Raw genomic sequence first — 7,667 nt, 5'->3', positions numbered from 1 at the left:
ACATACAGAGAGACAGAGACAGATAGACACACACACACAGAGAGAGAGAGAGAGAGAGCCATAGCCAGAGAGAGACAGAGAGAGACAGAGACAGAGACAGAGAGAGAGAGAGAGACAGACAGACAGACAGACAGACAGACAGAGACACACACACATACAGAGAGAGAGACAGAGACAAAGAGAGAGAGAGCCATAGTCAGAGAGAGACAGAGACAGACAAATAGAAAGACAGACAGAGAGAGACACACACATACAGAGAGACAGAGACAGATAGACACACACACAGAGAGAGAGAGAGAGAGAGAGATAGCCAGAGAGAGACAAAGAGAGAGACAGAGACAGAGACAGAGAGAGAGAGAGAGACAGACAGACAGACAGACAGACAGAGACACACACACATACAGAGAGAGAGACAGAGACAAAGAGAGAGAGAGCCATAGTCAGAGAGAGAGAGACAGACAAATAGAAAGACAGACAGAGAGAGACACACACATACAGAGAGACAGAGACAGATAGACACACACACACAGAGAGAGAGAGAGAGAGCCATAGCCAGAGAGAGACAGAGACAGAGACAGAGAGAGAGAGAGACAGACAGACAGACAGACAGACAGACAGAGACACACACACATACAGAGAGAGAGACAGAGACAAAGAGAGAGAGCCATAGTCAGAGAGAGACAGAGACAGACAAATAGAAAGACAGACAGAGAGAGACACACACATACAGAGAGACAGAGACAGATAGACACACACACAGAGAGAGAGAGAGAGAGCCATAGCCAGAGAGAGAGACAGAGACAAAGAGAGACAGACAGAGAGACAGACAGACAGACAGACAGACAGAGACACACACACATACAGAGGAGAGACAGAGACAAAGAGAGAGAGAGCCATAGTCAGAGAGAGACAGAGACAGACAAATAGAAAGACAGACAGAGAGAGACACACACATACAGAGAGACAGAGACAGATAGACACACACACACAGAGAGAGAGAGAGAGAGAGCCATAGCCAGAGAGAGATAAGAGAGAGAGACAGAGAGAGGGGGTGGGGAAAGAGACAGACAGATAAACAGACAGACATAGAGACGCACACACATACAGAGAGAGAGAGACAGAGAGAGACACACAGATACATACAAAGAGAGAGAGAGAGAGAGAGAGACATACAGAGAGAGAGTGAGCGACAGACAGACAGACAGACATCCTCTCTCTCTCTTCATGAGGTTTGTCTGCTGCTTCCAGAGATGCCACACACACCCCTCCCTGGCACAGGGGAGCCATGGCCAGGCAAGGGTCAAAGGCAGCCAGGCAGGGGTCAGACCTGTGGGGGGTGAGTCCAGCCGGCCAGTTGCCATCAAATTCTCCACTTCATTAACTCCCTGGCGCCTTTGGCACCAGCCAGTCTAGGCTCTGGAGGCTGGGGGCGGGGGTGGTTGGGCTGGTGCCTCCAGGAGGGGGAGAGCCAAGCGCCCTCCATTCCCCAGCCCCAGTCCAGCTCTGAGGAAGGTGAGGAGCAGCAGAAGAAACTCAGGTGAGTCCTGGCATTCTCCTGAGGGTTGGCAGGGTGTGTGTGTGTGTGTGTGTGTGTGTGCTCTGCTCTCCTGCCAGGGATTGTCCTTGCCATCCTAGGGGCCATTTAGAGTCTTGGAGGTTAGAAAAAGAGATCCAGGGGCCCATCCCGAAGCATGAAGCAACCTCTGTCTCCAGCTGTCCCCTTTTCCACCCTGGCCTGGATTCTCCCAGCACCAAAAGTCCAGGAAAGTCCTCGGAGTAGGCTGACCCACCAACCATTGCAAGGAAGGATGCCTTGGACCGGATCTGCTCCCCAGGGAGAAAATCCCCCTTTCCAAGTCTTTTCCATCGTCTGTATAGGGTGGTGGAAAAGTTCTACCTTTCCATTGGAAGGCCTGCACCCCCCAGGCTCCTTCCCTTCCCTTCTCTTTTTCCTTTCCTTTCCTTTCTCTCCTCTCCTCTCCCTTCCTCTCTATTCTCTTTTCTCCTTTCCTCTTCCCTTCTCATTTCCTTTCCTTTTCTCTGTGTCTCTTTTCTTCCTTTCCTCTCCTTCCTTCCTTCCTTCCTTTTTATTTCTTTATTTTCTTACCTTCCCTCCTTTCTTTTTTATTTCTTTCCATTCCTTCCTTCTTCCCTCCCTCTTTCTTTCTTTTTCTCTCTTTTTCTCTTTCTCTTTCTTTCTCTTTCCTTTTTTTTGTTCTTTTTCTTTTCTTTTCTTTTCTTTTCTCTCTCTCTCTCTCTCTCTCTCTCTCTCTCTCTCTCTGTAGATCTTTCACTTTGGGGGGAGGGACAAATGGCTTTCATTTTTGGCAGAAGACCGTGGGTTTTACTAGAATGTCGCCTAGAGATAGAGAGAAATCCTGAGGAAAGATAAAAGCTCCTCATAGCAGCTTTCCTAACCAGCATTATTACCACAAACCTTCCATAAACCTTTTTTTAAACTAAAGTCATGAAAATACATGAAAGTCCTTGTCAAATCTGAATGGAGGCCAGGGACAACCTATTCGGGCAGGACAAGCAGAAACGGATGGAAACTAACCAAGGAACTAAGGAGATACTTCCTAACAGTGAGGACAATTATCCAGTGGAACAGCTGGACACCAAAAGTTGTGGGTGCTCCATTCCTGGAGGCTTTTAAAGAAAAGGTTGGATAGCTGTTTGTCTGAAATGGCATAGAGTTTCCTGCTTGAGCAGGGGGTTGGACTAGAAGACCTCCAAGGTCCCTTCAAACTCTCTTCTTCTGATCTGCTCTCCATACATGATCAACAGTTCACCTTGGAGAATCCAGTTGTCCCTCTGCAGAAGCTCCAGTCTGTCTCCTTCCTTCTTCTGATGTTTTTTTTTATCAACTATGCCTCTTCCTCTTTTGTGGGTTTTATTTCTGCATTTTCTCATTTTTCTTTTTCTTTTCTTTTCTTTTGGCCTCTTTGGTTTTCAGCTCATAGGATATACCTCCAAACCTCGTATCATCTTTGCCGTTTTTCATCTCTGGGCGTTTCAGAGCCAAAACATTGTGGAATAAATTTAGTCCTAGCTGGAAACATCTCATCTGGGAACCCTATTTTGTGTGTGTGTGTGTGTGTGTGTGTGTGTGTGTGTACACACACACATCCCTGGTGCACTGGAGCGGAGACCAGAAATATTCTTGATAAACGGCCTTAAAAACCAAAAGGCCTGGCTTTCTAAATTTTTGCAGAAGGATAAGCCATTGAATTCCCTGGAATTGCCTCCTCTTACAAAGGTGGAGGTTTCCTTCCATTTTGGCTGTACAAAGAGGCCGAAAGAGGATGCTTAAAAGAAATTTCACCCTTTTTAAAGTGAACAATAAGAAAATGTTGCTCAAATTGCGGGAGGCAAATTTTACAGGTTGTTTCCTGCATCCTGTCTCTCTGAGATCCAATTTGGCTTCTTTTGCAGGTAATCCTCAACATACGATCACGATTGAACCCAAAGTTTCTGTGGTTAAGTGAGACATTTGTTAAGTGGGCTTTATGACTTTTCCTTGTCACAGTTGTTAAGTAAATCCCTGCCCTTGTGAATAAATGAATGAGTGAGTGAATGAATGAATGGATTCTTTATTGGCCAAGTGTGATTGGACACCCAAGGAATTTGTCTTGGTGCAAATGCTCTCATTGTACATAAAAGAAAAGAGACAGTCGTCAAGAGTTTAGAATAGAATAGAATAGAATAGAATAGAATAGAATAGAATAATGTAATGGCCAAGTGTGATTGGACACACGAGGAATTTGTCTTGGTGCAAATGCTCTCAATGCACATAAAAGAAAAGATACATTCATCAAGAGTCAAGAATCATCAGGTACAACACTTAATAATGGTCATATGATACAATAAGCAATCAAATCATACTAGGAAACAGTCAATATAAATCGTAAGGATACAAGCGACATGTATGTAAAAATTATATATACATGCATACATACACACACACACACACACATATATAAAATAAAAATATAAATGTAAAAATAAAAAAGGACCACTCAAAATTTCCATTACCGGTTCTCGAGAACCGGTCCGAACCGGCTGAATACCACCTCTGATACAAGGCTATTAAAAAAAGTCAACCTGGCTCGAAAGATTTTATTTTGCTTTTGCGGAGCGGCTTCAGAGGTTGCAATGGCAGGCCGTAAGAATAAAATGCTATTTCCTAGAGAGCGACCAGGGTGTGTACGTGTGTGTGTGTGTGCCTGCCCACTTGATGTGAACGTTCTATGGACCGGCTCTTGGCCATATCAACAGGGAGGGTTCGAGTCCTGGGCGATTGCTGTAACTGTCCAGCTTTGCACAGACAGAAGAGGACTTAGGAGGGTACGGACACAGAAAGGGGGCTGGAGAGTGGGTTGTCTGTGCAGACGCTGCCAAGGGGTGCTGAGTGACCCAAATATTCTTCTAGCACCGCCTCCACCGAGTGGGTGGGAAGGAGGAGAGACTCCCTGGTGAAGGAGGTCTGGTTGAGGCACGAGAGAGACAGACAGACAGACAGACAGACAGACATACCCTCCCTGGGCCGGAAAGGTTGCAGCCTTCACACCAAGGTAGCCCTTGACAAGTTGAATCCCAAGGAAGGGATGGCCGGAGCGGATAGGATGGGCTTCTCCATTGTCACCGTCTTTGTCTCGTTCATGGCTGTGTGGGCGTTGTCGTTTCAGGACCAGAACAAAGGTGGGTGCAGGCTGCAAGGCCTGGATGGAGAAGCTGCCAATCATGGCTTCGGCCATCAATGGTGGGTTCCACCAAGAGCCAGCTTTGGGGGAAGTGAGGTCCTCCAACTCAAAAAAAACCCAGTCCCAGACAGCTGGCTGCCAGGCAGGGCGTGGGAGATGCTCTCTGCCCCGGCGGTGGTATGCTGGTCTCAACCCAGCCAGTTTTGGCTTTGTCCGCAACGGGAGGACTTGGAAGCAGGAGGTCTAAAGACGCAGCCTCTTCTCCGGCGTGAAGGTGGGGGGGGGGCATATAGAATTGGATCTTCAAGAGGACAAGATGAGAAACCCAGGAAGAAGAAGAAAAAAAAAAAATAAACCTCCAAGAAAAGTAACCCATCTTCAGAAGAGGACCAAAGCAATGTTGGCTTGCCAGGGAGAATCGTGGCTTGTCTCCTCTCCCCAAAGTGGCCCGGATTAAAGGAAGATTTCACCATGGAGCTGGGCTTGGCCAAGGGAAGGATTTCAAGAGGGTTTTTGAGCTGAGCTGAGGTCAGTTTCCAGCAAAGTTGGACTCCCGGAATGGCAAAGTTAAAATCTTACTTGGCGGGAGGAGACGGAGCCAACGGCTTCTTATTGTGACATGCAGCTGCTGTTCTGGATTAAGGGTTGGTCTAAACTGGTCCCCTTGCTCCTTTCCAGCAGCTGCTTAGGTTTCCAGCGAGATGGCGGCAACTGGGACACACCCGAAGTGGCTATCAGAGAATCCGAGGTAGACTTCATTTGAGTTGGGGCGTTCCATTTAATCCAGATTAATGCTACCGCCAGACCGACGGACTATGAATTGAACCCAACTCTTTTCCAGTCGTCATTGTCCATCCCCCATGAAGTTATGCAGTCAGCTCCTGAACTTCAAGGAGATCCAGGTGGTGGGTTTTTTCCTTCCTTCCTTCCTTCCTTCCTTCCTTCCTTCCTTCCTTCCTTCCTTCCTTCCTTCCTTCCTTCCTTCCTTCCTTCCTTCCTTCCTTCCTTCCTTCCTTCCCAACAATAGCAGATTTACATCTTGCTTCACAGGGCTTTCCAGCACACTCTAAGCAGTTTACAGAGTCAGCCTCTTGTCTGCTTCCTTCCTTCCTTCCTTCCTTCTTTCCTTCCTTCCTTCCCTTCCTTTCTTCATTCCTTTGTTCCTTCCTTCCTTCCTTCCTTCCTTCCTTCCTTCCTTCCTTCCTTCCTTCCTTCCTTCCTTCCTTCCTTTCCTTTCCTTTCCTTCCTTCCTTCCTTTCCTTCCTTCCTTCCTTCTTTCCTTCCTTCCTTCCTTTCCTTTGTTCCTTCGTTCCTTCGAGTTCCTCCCTCCCTCCCTCCCTTCCCTTCTTTCCCTTCCCTTCCTTCCCTTCCCTTCCTTCCTTTCCTTCTTTTCCTTCCTTCCTCCCTCCTCCCTCCCTCCCTTCCTTCCTTCTTTCCTTCCTTCCTTCCTCCCTCCCTCCCTCCCTCCCTCCCTCCATCCTTTCCTCCCTCCCTCCCTCCCTCCCTCCCTCCCTTCTTTCTTTCTTTCTTTCTTTCTTTCTTTCTTTCTTTCTTTCTTTCTTTCTTTCTTTCTTTCTTTCTTTCTTTCTTTCTTTCTTTCTTTCCTTCCTTCCTTCCTTCCTCCCTCCCTCCCTCCCTCCCTCCCTCCCTCCCTCCCTCCCTCCCTTCTTTCCTCCCTCCCTCCCTCCCTCCCTCCCTCCCCTTCCTTCCTTCCCTTCCTTCTGTGGATCTGTAAACTATTGTCTTGGCTTTTTTTGTTTGGCTGCTGCCGCCCACGGTTGGCTCATATTTAGGGGATTGTCCCCTAGGACCCCAAGATCCCTCTCAGAGCTACTGCCGTTGAGTCTCCCCTGCAAAAACCCTTCCAGTCCAGACGGTTCCCTGTGGAGAAGATCTGGGCTCTCTCAGATCCTCCTCAAAGGATTCCTGAGGCTCCTGGATGGCCATCGGGGCTGTGAAACATCCGAGGGACTTACGTTTCCCTGGTCTGGTCTGCACGGGATCCTCGGGGGTCCCGGTTGCCCAGGTCTTCTCCCAGCCTTCCAATCAACACTGGAGGTTTTTAAGAAGAGACTGGACAGCCACTTATCGGAAGTAGCATAGGTTCTCCTGCTTGAGAAGGGGGCTGGACTAGAAGACCTCCAAGGTCCCCCTTCCAGCTCTATTCTGATTGATAGTGATGGACTGAACTCTTCTACGTCCCAGAGACGTAACGGCCTCTTGCGTTGTCTTCTCTTCCCTGGGCTCCCCTCTCCCCCGGTTCCAGTTCTTGACCAGTCCTCTGTCTGCAATCAAAGCTCAGGTAAGTGGGACCAGGGTGGGATTCAGGGCTGGGTGGCTCCCCATAGCTCGAGTGGGGAATTCATGGGGAGACAGTTAAAGGGTCCAGATCAGGGCTTATTCCAGATGCTGCCAGGTGAGAAGTAGATGAGGCGTGGCACCTTTGGGAGAAGATGCTTCTTGCGCCCTCAGGATGGAGTCGGCCTAGAGCAGCCTTTCTCCATCTTGGAGACTCTAAAGAGGATTGGACTTCAACTCCCAGAATTCCCCAGCCAGCTGGCTGGGGAATTCTGGGGTGAAGTCCACTCATCTTAGAGTCTCCAAGATGGAAGAAAACTGACTCACAGTGGGATAGGGAAGGTTGGCACACTCTCTCTCTCTCTCTCCCCTCCTTCCCTCCATCTCTCTCTCCCCTCTTTTCCTCCCCTCCCTCCCTGTCTCCCTCCCTCCTCCTCTCTCCCCTCTCTCTCTCACTCTCCCTCCCTCCCATCTCTCTCTCTCCCTCCCTCCCGTCTCTTCCCCCCTCTCTCTCCCCTCCCTCCATCTATCTCTCCCTCCTCTCTCTCTCCCACTCTCCCCCTCTCTCACTCTCCCTCCCTCCATCTCTCCATCCCTCCCCCTCTCTCTCCCTCCATCTCTCTCCCCCCCTCTCTCTCTCCCTCTCCCTCCCTCTCTCCCGTCTCT

The sequence above is a fragment of the Notechis scutatus genome, chromosome 4 (genome assembly GCF_049901735.1).
Source record: "Notechis scutatus isolate UNSWTSFEM ecotype Mainland chromosome 4, rNotScu1.2, whole genome shotgun sequence".
NCBI classification, from domain to species: domain Eukaryota; kingdom Metazoa; phylum Chordata; class Lepidosauria; order Squamata; family Elapidae; genus Notechis; species Notechis scutatus.
This window is presented reverse-complemented; position numbering follows the sequence as displayed.